The sequence below is a fragment of the Lemur catta genome, chromosome 14, assembly GCF_020740605.2.
Source record: "Lemur catta isolate mLemCat1 chromosome 14, mLemCat1.pri, whole genome shotgun sequence".
Taxonomy (NCBI): domain Eukaryota; kingdom Metazoa; phylum Chordata; class Mammalia; order Primates; family Lemuridae; genus Lemur; species Lemur catta.
In genome coordinates this window covers 11,121,351-11,133,721 of record NC_059141.1, presented here as the reverse complement: position 1 = coordinate 11,133,721, position 12,371 = coordinate 11,121,351, and the positions used below count along the sequence as shown (strand labels likewise).

Genomic DNA, 12,371 nt, shown 5'->3' with positions numbered 1-12,371 from the left:
GCTCATCCATCTTCACAGGTACCTGTATTTGCTTTTCCTTGCCTCTCACCTCTGGCTCCTTCCAACTGGGTACAACTACTCTGCTACTGTAACAGGGAATGAGACCCCGGGATCGGTTCCTGCCTTGGCCACAGGCTTTGCTCATCATAAGATTTATGTTCTAGATCAAAATGTCTGCAAGAACATCTTGCAGGATAGGTGATGTGGAAAAAGAGGCTCCATGGTGTATCAGTTAACATTATGTTTGGCTGCATGCGACAGAAAACACCAGCAAACATGTGGCTTAAACAAGATACAATTTTATTTTTGTTAGATAAACAAAATTTGGAGGTAAATCTAGACCCCAGAATAAGTCCTAGATCATCAGTAAGAAGCTACCTCGTAGCCCAAGATGGCTGTTCAAATGCCAATATCTACATCTGCATTCCAGACAGGAGAAATGTGTGGGGGAGAGAAAGGTGCACCCCTTCTCCTTAAGGGGCCTTCCTGGAAATCATATATGATTTATGTCTGCCTGTATTTCGTTGGCCAGAATTTATCAGAGAGTTGTACCTAGCTGCAGGGAAAGCTGGGAAAGGTAGTTTTTATTCCAGGTGGCAATACACCAAGCTAAAAATCTTAGAGGTTCTATGTTTAAGGAAGAAAGGGGAAATGGAGAATGCTAGACACTTAGCATTCTCTGCCACATATGATTAAATACATTTGAGAATATTTGGTTAAACAAAGTTAAACAAGTGCACTAATGGGCATTGTTAATCTGTAAGAGAGGCTGTAGTACATAGCCTCTGCCAAATGTATTAAACTGTAGAGTTGGGGTGTGTGTGTGTGTGTGTGAGGGAGAGAGAGAACTTTATAGAATTAGTGTTCTGCAGAAGATATTTATGTAAACTTAGTCCTTGATGAAGTGTAGAGTTCAAAAATGATGGATCTAGGCAGCGTACCTTCATTTTAAAGACTAAATGAAATTCCTTCAATAAACCTAGACCACCTACCCTGGATCAGACGGGTCCTGGGTTAAGTGCCAGGATCTACAGATGATTCATGTTTCCTGCTCTCAATAAGTTCAAAGTCAGGGGAGACATATTCTCAGTAAAATAGTTATAAGAAATTCCAAAATAGAACTTGAACTTGGAGAATGTGAAATTGGCCTGCAGAACCAGATGGCTGGGGTACAGGCTGGGGACAGCATGGAGTGGCAAAAAGAGTCCGTGCAAGGTGATGAGGCCAGAGGGGTGCACAGGCAGCGGAGGAAGGCTTTGGGGGCCATTCCGGGGAGGGGGCTGTCTCCTTGTGGCAGCCGGAATGATAAGATGATATGGCAGAAAGGTCATGTACCTACGAGCCGAATCCAGGTCTTTCCTCCGCCCTGGCTCCCTGCCCTCTGCCACTGCCAAGGCCTTCTCCCTGTCCTATCACCAGACAGCTAGTTGGTCACCAGAGCACACAGCCCTCCGCAGGTTCCAAAGCTCTGTCACCTCCTCCATTCTCTCACATGATCGTCACAAGAATTCTAAGAAGTACAGAGAGCAGGGAGGGCTGCTCTTGTCCCCACTTTACAGAGAGGCTGGGACGGCTCCATCATCATACCCTCTGCGTGGCAGATTGCAAAGAGGAGAAGTCCCCCTCCCTGGCGGGGTGTGTGCAGAGAGGGGCTGAGAGCAGAAGCCCCTCTGAGGGAGGCTGAGCTCCCCTGGGGCCTCTTCCTGGCTGGCTAAGCGCTCGTGGAGGCTGCTCCACCACGGCTGGCAGGGAAGGGCCCTATGGCAGTTTCCAGGGCTGCCGTAAGGAAGGACCACAAACCGAGTGGCTTCAGACCACGGAAATCTGTTCTTTCCCAGTTCTAGAGGTCACAAGTCTGAAACGAAGGTGTCAGCAGGGCCATGTCCCCTCCGAAGGCTCTGGGGGAGTACCCTTCCTGCCTCTTCCAGCTGCTGGTGCTGGCTGCAATCATTCCATTCCCAGCCTCTGTTGTCCCACGGCATTCTCCTCTGTGTGTGTCCAATTTCCCTTGTCTTGCACGGACACCAGTCACTGCGTTAGAGCCCGTCTGAATCCAGCATCACCTCACCTTTACTTGATCATACCTGCAAAGACCCTATTTCCAAGTGGGTACATTCACATGTCCTCCCCAAGGCTAGGACTTGGGGATGGCGGTGGGGGGGGGCCTCAATTCAACCTACAACAGACACTTTCCTTCTTCAGCTCATGTCGAGCCAGCCCAGGGCTTTGGAGAGGACCCAGAGCCAACACCCGATCCTGCAGCTCTAACCTCCAGCAAATCAACAAATCCCGCTTATCTCTGATGTATTAGCCTTTGCATTGATCCAACGCCCTCGGTGCAGAGCCTGCAAACACACTGTTTTCCTACTGACTCCTGGCCAGGTGTGTGGTGGGGGATCCAGGCCAGCTGGCAGAGCAGGCAGGGATGTGGCCAAGCTGTCCTCCTCGGGCCACCTCCTGGCCACAGGTGCTCATCTGCAACCCGGCAGAGGGCGAGCTGGAGCCCACCTCCTCACCCTGGCATGAGGACCTGCTCATTGAGCAGCTTCACTTTTAAGAGCTTAGTAAGTGATGGTGGTGGTAGTGACAGGGGTGCGTTCTCCGTGCATCACAAATCCCTACCTGTCCTCCAGGCTGTACTAGTTTGCTGCTGCAACAAAGTGCTACAAACTGGGTGTTTAAGCAGAAATATATCGTGTCACAGTTCTGGAGGCCGGGAGTCTGAAATCAAGGTGTCGGCAGGATCGCTTCCTTTTGAGGTTCCTTCCTTCCCCTTCTTCCTGTGAGACAGAACCTGTTCCACGCCTCCCCCTGAGCTCCTGGTGGTTGCTGGCGATCTTCGGCATTCCCTGGCTTGTGGAGGCATCACCCTGCTCACTGCCTTCGTCTTCGCGGGCGTTCTCCCTGTGTGCACACGTGTCTGTTTTCACATTTCCCCTCGTTATAAGGACACCAGTTATATGGGATTAGGGGCCCGCTCTACTCCAGTATGGCTTCATCTTAACTAGTTAATCAGCTATGATCCTATTTCCAGACAAGGTCACATTCTTAGGTACTGGGGGTTAGGACTTGAACATCTGAATTCTGGGGTGGACACGATTCAACCCATAACAAAGGCCCATCAGAAATCTCAGCCCCTCCAGGAAGCCTTCTGCACTCGAATTCACACACTCTCCGCTCTCTGGAACTCCTACAGCACACAGAGTCTGAGCAACTCAGTGGGCTTGGGCCACTGAGCCTCCTTGGCCTTCCTGGGTGTTTATTTTCTGTCTCCCTATGGCTGGACTTAACTCTGGGTTGACAGCATTTACAGTTTTTGAACACAAGTGTCGCACAGCGGAAGCCCTCTTATCTGATGTTATTAGGACTGGTAGTTGGGTGGTAAATTGAAAATCCAAAAGGAATGCCAGCTAGCAGCACGGCCCCGCATGTGGTGGGCAACAGATTGATGCAGGAATAGAGCGCCAAGGTTAACCACTGTGTTGGTTAAATAGACGTTGACTAGGAGAGATTCTCCTGCACAAAACACAAACAGCAGTCACCAAACCCCAAGACGAATGGAAACTGGATGTAGAGTTATCCAACCTCCTATCGAGAGCGCATTTTTCTTTAAAGACACCATCAATGCTGTGGACCATTTAAGGCCCCTCCTGTCTGTTTTGGACGTCAGGGGAAGTGGCTGCACAGAGCTGTTTGGGGCTTTAAAAGTGGAAAGGAATCCTGGCCACAGGATTTAGGAGAATAAAGTAGACTTTTGAGAGTTAAACTCTGAAATACACATAATAGGTCCAAAGCAGAAAGCGGCAAAAATCTGTGTTTACCTTATCATGCTACTAATGTACCCCAAAAAGAAGGTAGTCCTCAGAAGGGTGTGTGTGTGAGTGTGTATGTGAGAGTATGTGAATGTGTGTGTTGTGCATGGTAGTGTGTGTAGATATGTGAGGGTGTACAAGTGTGTGTGAGGGTGTGTGCATGTGTCTATGGGTTTGTGGGCTCATATGATGTGCATGATCATGTGTGTGGGTGTGAGTGGGTGTGAATGCGTGTGTGTGTGTGTGTGGACAGGCAGGGAGGCCCAGGAAACAGAGAGGATGCTGCCTTTGCTCAGCAAGATGCAGCAAAGCCAACCAGGGTATCCTGGCTCTCCCCAAGGGAGAGAGGGGGACTCTGGGCCGGGGACTCAGGCTCCTGGCCTGTGCTGAAGTTCTGCCCATCCTGGGGAGATAAGTGCATCAGGTGATTGCAGTGCAATGCCACTGTGATTGACATCACCCACATCATCTACTGCCCCCTATCACATTCCAAACTCAGTGCTGACTGTCACTGGGTCCCTGGGAGCTCTCCCCCAGGTAGGGAATGTGCCCATGAGCAGACATGGAGACCCAGCCTGTGGGGACTAGGGATTCATCTCAGTTCCTCCCCTCGCTAGCTGGTGTCCTCAGGCAGCTTAATTACCCTTTCTGAGCTTCAGTTTCTTCATCGTTGCGGTGAGTTTAATAGTAGTACCTGCTACATAGGTCGTCGTGAGGATTAACGAGATGATCCAGGTAAAGTGCTTAGCACAGTGGCTAGCACATAGCAGGCCTTTGAAAAGTAGAAGCTGCCGTCATCATAATGGTAAATGTTATAGTAAATTTTATAATAAATACAAACATCAGCATTATTTTTGAAGCTTGCCCCTGAAAAATGGATCCATTCCTGGGGTCTGAGTGAGGACACGATCTGCTGTTCATCACGGTACCCTCGTGCCGAGCACAGGCCTGGCGCGTAACACACGCTCAGGAAGCATTTGTTGAAAAAGTGAATGAATGACTGAGTGAGTTAGTGAGTGGCAAGTCACGCTTCTGGGCCCATAGGTCCATGTCTGTGGTAGCTTCACAAAGGTGAGCCATCCTGGACACTTGCACTTGGCGACCAGGCCACCTTTCACTGGGGACAGCTGGCCCCACTCAACCCCAGCACACTGCTCACAGTCTGGAGAGGGAGTCCCCGGAGCAGCCACTTGGTCACCAGGCCAAGGCTTGCGTTATTATCACCACACTTCCCAGGCTGCTGAATTGGGCCACTCATACCTGCTTTTGTTTATATTGCTCTGGCGGGAAGCAAAGTGTCCCTGAGCAAAGTGAGTATCCTCCCGTGCCTTGCTGTACATTCTCAGTGTGTTCCAGGGACGAGCAAAGTCCACTGTGTCTGGGAGCTTGTTAGAAATGCAGAACCCCGGGCCGGACCTACAGAATCGTAAGCTATGTTTCAACAAGGTCCCCAGGGCATGTGTGGCTATTAAAGCCTGACAGTGCAGCTCTAGTGCCACCGCCTCAAGAACCCACAGCTTGCCCATCTCTAGAGGAAAACCCAGCATTTAGGACTTTCTGCTTCTCCCGCACTCCAAATGTGTGTCCCGGCATCAGACAGGTTAGGACAGGGTTGTCGGGAGTGTACTGTGCTCTTGTCCCTTCAGGTCACCCCCTCACCTTTCTAAAACATTGACACTGCCCAACAACCTGGACTTTCTTCATTGCTATCATGAGGAGCTTCTCGTTATAGCGATTGAATTGGTACTTGCTTTCTTGAAAAGCATGTTTTAACTCAAGGGAGTTGTCGTCACGGTAAGTTCTGCTGCTGTGGGTTTTACCGCCCCTCTGTTGCTTCCTGTGGGTGCCTGGGGGCGGACAGCACCCTGAGACTTCCAGATGGTCCCTGCCCCTCCTCCTGCACATCTGTCCAGCTGTGTGGGCCTGGCACACGGCATGCCCTGCCTTCCTTCGTCCCACCTCTTACCTGCTCTGGAGAGAACACAAACATGTCAGTGACAGCACAGTAAAATCCGATGACAGCCCGAGAACTCCTAAATCTTCCAAATTGCAGCCTGCACGTCCTCTAACTCTACATCTGGGCATGCCCGAGCGGACCCGCCCGGATCTAGTCCCAGCAGCTGCCATCGAGCGTTTGCCTCGTTCCGGCTGCCGCATGGAACTCTCTGGATGCAGCTTCCCAGGTGGGATGCAGCTCCGGGCGGGGGCTCAGGGTGGGGAGTGGAGGACACGGCGTCGCACGCTCCCAAGTCCAACTCTTTCTGCGTTGGCTTTCCCCGTGGAAATGAGCAACTCCAGTGAACGTCCCACAGGAATCCCAAGGCAGGACAAAACAGAGCTCCCAGTTGGTGGGGTTGTGGCAACCCTCCCTGCTATATGTGGGCACTCAAAAGGAAGGTTACTATTTTGAGCACTTAGGAATCAGGCTTCCGCCCTCAGGTTCAAGTTGAAAACAGTGGTTGGTATTCTGTTGTCACCTTTGCCAGAGAAGGGGGATTGGGCAAGCTCCTTGGCCTCTGTGCCCCCAGGGTGTGTGAAGGGCTCTGGGGACAAAGGCTCCCCTGACAGCCACTCACTCATCATAGGTGCAAAGAGGCCAGCACTTTGCCTCCGACTCTTTATTAACTTTAGGGAAGAGTCTTCCAGTATGGGTGGGGAGAAGCAAACCATTTAATAATTCATTTCTTAATGAAGAATGAATCATTTTTGAAAGCCTCCTGCCTCTTTTTCCAGCTGACCCTATAATTAGACAAAGCACGATCATTTCCTTTCTACTGCTCCTCCCCAGAGCAAGAGCTGTTAGTCAGCGGCTAGCAGGAAACAGATGGCACTCAAATTGAGGATACTTTAAGGTGTCCTTTGAAAAAGGACTGTTGACAAAGGCGTGGGCAGGGTATGGGGAAACCGAAAGGGCCAGTGCAGTGTGCCGGGGCTGGGAGCTCCCCGCAGGGCTCTTATCACCCCGTCCTGACGGGGCAGAGGAGAGAGAGTTACCGAATCTGGAAGGAGGCAGTCAGGGGGAGGGGTGGCCTTGACAGGAGCAAGGGACCTTCATCTGGGGGTGCAGCTAGCCTGAGATGACCCTGTGAGGAGAGAGACAGAGGAAGAATATTCCAGTCTCACTCGTCTCCTCCCGTCAGTCTTCTGCCAAGGACCCCACTGACCAGACCCAACCTGGAGCCCGAGGGGCAGCAGCCTGTCACCACAGGACAGACAAGTCAGTCTCAGGGGGCAGAAAGCAGTGTGGACAGGAGCAAAGAGTGGATCTGGGGGGGCAAAGGGGAGCTGCTGGCACCTGAGTGCTCTTGTGTTCACCCTGGACCCCACCTGATTCATTTCTTGTCAAGCCTGCAGCTGTGGAGACACCGTGTCCCTTTGCTCCTGAGCACTCTTGTGTTGTCATTATTGTCACATATTGCCCAGATATCTCTCTGCCAAACCAGCTTGTAAGCTCTTTGGGGACAGAGGTTGTGTTTTCCCTTGGCGTCAGGTTGCAAAGTTGCACGATTCTCATTTGCCCCCCAAATCCCTGGACCTTATAGAAAATCACCTCACTTCAAGGGTAGAGAAGGGTGGAAAAACATTTCCAGGTCTAGGCAATCACTTTGTTGAAAAAAGCTAAAACCAAGTTTTCAGCATTATTAACAGAAGTAGAAAAGCATGTCCACCCATCTTCAGAAATTATCCATACCTAGGAATGGTTCCAGTAGGGACCCTGTCCAGCTGGGGTTACCGTCAGATTGTCTCAGCCACAAGGTTTCCCAAAGAAATTGCCTCGAAAAATCATGAAGAGACTGTGACCAAAGGTGTAAAAGATGGTTATATTTTAAAAAATAAACAAATAAAATGGAAAACTATGGTATCTCCTCTCTGTTCTCTATAATTTTTTCAGTAATCTTTTGTATACCATGAGCCCTGAAATCAAATGTCAAAACTGCTTCCTCAGAGTAAATTGTCAAAGTAATTTTGAAGGCTGGACTTAGGCACATGGATGTTTTGTAATATTTACAATGCCAACCCAGATCTCCTGGGATGAACACTAATTCATGAGATCTCTAAGGGCCTTTGCACGGTGAGAAGAGAAGGAGGAAACTGACCCCGTGACACTAAATGCACATGATCTCAATGACAAGGTAATTGTAGCAGTAATCTCAGTGGCCTACGGAGCTTGGGTGGCTGGCAGGGTCCTTATCTGTCTCCCCGAGAGGGTCTGGGTCAATTTAACTTTAGGACCTTCTCAAGGGTCGGTCCTTTTGTGGTCCTGCCTCTCAGCTTCAGCTTTTTTAGTAATTCAGATTCTGACATGATCTGCCATGGAGGGAGTGAAAATGATCAGAAATGCCAGCTTCTAGTTTTTCAGCTTCTACTTTTGTAATTTCTTTACCTGATTGTAAAAGTAGTATGTGCTCATTGCGGGGAATTTGGAAAATGTAAGAGATCAAAAGAAAATAAAAGGCAACCATATTTCCCCACCCAGCAATGATCACCATTAACTTCCTGATGTCTCCCTCTCCCTTTTTTAAATCTTCAGTTTTCTTTTCTTGATATTTAAGTGTTTCAATCATCCATTCATTCTTATTTATTGAGCACACACTATTGTCCTGTTCTCAGCATTTCAGCATCAGTGATGTAGCAGTAGAATAAATGGACACAGTCCTGTTCTCACGGAGATAAAATAATATCAGAGACAGTTATTAAAATCCAGTGGGCAGAAGGAACACAGGAAAATCTCCAAACACTTAGAAGTTAAACAGCATATTTCTAAATAATTCATAGGCCAAAGGGGGGATCTCAAGGAAATAAAAAATACATAGAACTCTGGGGTACAGCTAAAGCAGTGCTGAAGGGAAAAGTAACATTAAATGCTAACATTAGAAAAGAGGAAACATCGCAAATCAATAATCAAAGTTCTCACTTCAAGAAGCCAGGAAAAAAAGAATAAAATTACACCCAAAGCAAGTGGAAGGAAAGAAATAAAATCAATGAAATTGAAAACAGGAAAACAATAGAGAAAAATCAACAAAACAAAAAGATGGCTCTTCAAAAAACCAATAAAACTGATATATCTCTAGCAAGGCTGACAAAAATAAAAAGAAAGAAACACATTACCAATATTAGAGATGAGACAGGGGACATCACTACAGTTGTTAAAAAGATAATAAGCAGACATTAATACTTTGAATTTCTTTATGCTCATAAATTTGACAACTTAAAAGAAATGAACTAATTCCACAAATGACAAGAACTACCAAAACCCAACCAAGATGAAATTGATAATCTCAGTAGCCCTATAACCATTAAAGAAATAGAGTTTGTAATTTAAAAAGCTTCCAAATTTTTACTGGAGCATTCTTACAGAAAAATTAACACCGATTTTATACCACGTTTTCCAGAAAACAGGAGAGGAGGGAGCACTCCCCAACTCATTTTATGAAGCTGGTGTCATTCTGATTCCAAAACCAGATAAAGACAGCACAAGAAAACTACAGACCATTGTCTCTCATGATCTCAGATGCAAAAATCCTCAACAAAATATTAGCGAATTAACTCCAGCAATGAATAAATGTACATTAGGGAAGTGGGGGTGATTTAACAAAATAAGCTGAGACTTCAGATTTGGATAGACTTAGTTTCAATTACCAGCTTCCCACGTGATGCAGTAACTCTCTGAACCTCAGTTCATCTATTTGTAATTCAGGGTAACACACAGATTTTAGGGTTGGTGCTAGTAAATGAAATGATATGTTTAAAATAGTCAATGGAAGTTATTATTTTGCCATATTTCTTTCAGGTATTTTTCTTATAGAAAAATAAAATGTTACAAATATAGCTGGTATTTTGTTATGGCAGCCTGAGCTGACTAATATATGGAGCACATTAGTACCCCAGGGCCTTTGCATGTCTGTCCCTTCTGCCAGCTACGCCCTTCTTCCATGGCATTCCTTCATTTCCTTCAAGTCTCTGTTCAAAAGCCACCTTCTCAATGAGACTAACCCTGAAAACTATTTAAAATTGCAACTCATCTTCCCCCAGCCAGCACTTCCAATGCCGCTTTCATATTCTACTTAAAAAAATTTTTTTTCCATACACACTTAAAGGACTTTCTAATATATGGTATTATTTACTTATTATATTGTCTATTGCCTGTCACCCCCTGAAAAAAATGCAAGCTCCAGAGGAACAGGTATATGTGTCTGTCTTGTTCACTGATACTGTCCAAGTGCTTAGTACCATGATTGACAGTTGAAGAAATATTTCTTCACTGAGTGCGTGAACCTCTCGGCCCCTGGAGAGGCAGCCGGCCAGCCGGGGAGACCGCGCCATACCAGGAGTGCCCAGCAGATGGCAGCCGATGAACGCCAGAGACAGCTGGGCGTCCACGCTTTGAACTCAAAGGTTCTTTCAATTAAGCGCAAGGTAAGAACCTGGGAGACACAAACATGTTCGACTTAGTCCTAACGCAGACTTGTACTGGTGACGAAGATGCTGTATGCGGGAGGTGAGCTGGTGAACTGATAAAGCCTTTATCTAATACAGGAGACTGTTTACCCACAACTCCGGGGTGAAAAAATGCAAACAGCTGTTGAGAAGAAAGGATGGTGGAGTCCTCCCACAGTGGGGGAAGGGGTGGAGAGGCCTGTGGCCATGCATATGCATCACTGCTCCAAGGGACAGAAAGATGACATTTGACCACCACTCCTGAGGGAATGAAGTAAGCCCCTAACACACCGTCAGCAGTGCGGAAGTTTCTAGTCTTACTCCTAACACGCCAGAAGATGCTTCATTATGAGAACCTCTAATCTGCCTCTGGGCGTCTTCCCAGCTGCCCTAGTCCCAGGTGCTTCTGTTACCCATCTAGATGATCAGGGATTGAGCTGCAGTGGTAACAAGCCCTTAAAAGCCAAGTTCAGGGTGAACCTGCCTTAGCTCACATTCAGCACCTGAGTATGTCAGGTTAGGGACGGCTCCAAGGCAGATACTGCTGGGAATATGAGTCTACTAACCCAGAACAATCCCAGCCAGCTGGTCAACCTAGTTACTGCGACGATGACTGCAAGAGCTAGCATGTATTGAGCACTTCCTGTGTGCCAGGCATGTGCTGTGTGGGTTACCTGCAATATTTCATTACTTCGTAGAGCGACTCTCTGAAGTCCACACTCTTCTCTTCCCTATCTCACAGATGACACGAGAGAGGTTGTCACTCACCCGAGGACCCAGCCAGGTGCTCTGGAGCTCAACCTCAACCCCCAGGAGGCAGGAATCTGCTGAGGGGCACCACGTATCCTGACAGCCCTCAGAGAACATCTAGACCAGCCCCTTCTGTTGACAGATGGGGAAACTGAGGCCCAGAGAGGGGAAGGGACTGGCCCAAGTGCAGGAAGAATGATCCTGGGCCTTAACATTCCCAGCTAGTGCTGGGAGGTCAGTTCGCAGCCTTTTATTTCGCTTTCCCCAGATTCCAATCTGCCTCAGCCCTTGCTGACACTAACACTTCCGCATGAGACCCCGTGCAAACGACACTTCTCTTGTTTTAGGAGTTTTATCAACCAACAGACTGTCCGGCCGCAATCACTGGCCTCTCATGATGGGAATTCTGGCTTCTGCAGCTATTAGCTGGTGTCTTTGGTCAAGCCACTCACCTCTTGGCTGATTTTTCATCATTAAAAATGGAGAAAATGATATTTATGAAAGACTATATTCTATTCTAGGCCAGTGCTGTCCAACGCAAATATAACAGGAGCCACAAGTGCAAGCCACGTATGTCATTTTAAATTTTCTAGTAGCCACATCCATAAAAGGTAAAGGGAACAGGTGGACTGAAGCATTGGCACGCATCCACCATCATTAATTTCCATAATTTGTTTCATTTAATGAAATATCTTCAAAATATTATCATTTCCATATCTAGTCAATATACAATTGTTAGTGAGGTACTTTAAGTGTTATTGTCATAGAAGCCTTCAAAATCCGGTGTGTATTTCGCACTTACAGCACCTCTCCATTTGGACTGGCCACGTTTCGGATACTCAGAAGCCACACACAGCGAGTGGCTCCTGTGCTGGACAGAAGTGTCCAGGCCTCGACAACATATTGGCTCTGTGCTTACGAGTCTTTCTGTCTACACCTTGTGCGGGGCAGATGACAATCAGCTGGAACCCTGACTGGGCAGAGGTGGCCTTTGTCCTGGCAGCAGGACGTAGTAAGTCCCCAGCCCTCCCCTGCTCTCAGCAGCCACTAAGCTGCCATTGAAAACCTTCCCTCTCCAGATCCATTTCCTCCAGCGTCACAAACAGGACTTTCCCATTCTCTGCAAATATTCATGTCCATTTTGTCCTTGGTGCAGTGGCAGGACAGACTGAGCTACAGTGAGGGAGCAGAGTAGGGAGGAGAGTGGGGTGCCAGCAGAGCTGGAGGGACCGTGTGCCTCCCTGAGGATGGGTTTGGCCCTTGGGCATCCCGGTCACCGTGGGACCTGGGCGCCATCCCTGCTTGTCAGCTCAGAACCTCACCTCACCGCACCCAGCTCAACCCTGTGGCCTGAACTGAAACACCCTTGTT

At 48.0% G+C, this 12,371-nt stretch overlaps 1 long non-coding RNA gene across 1 annotated transcript; it reads right to left on the bottom strand.

The window, feature by feature from the left end:
• Window positions 1–279: 279 nt before the first annotated feature.
• On the bottom strand, window positions 280–8,513 carry LOC123650198. Its single transcript, XR_006739293.1, has 2 exons — window positions 7,504–8,513; window positions 280–5,783 (listed from the first exon to the last, which is right to left on the bottom strand). It is a non-coding gene; the product is annotated as an uncharacterized LOC123650198 (long non-coding RNA).
• Window positions 8,514–12,371: the final 3,858 nt, after the last annotated feature.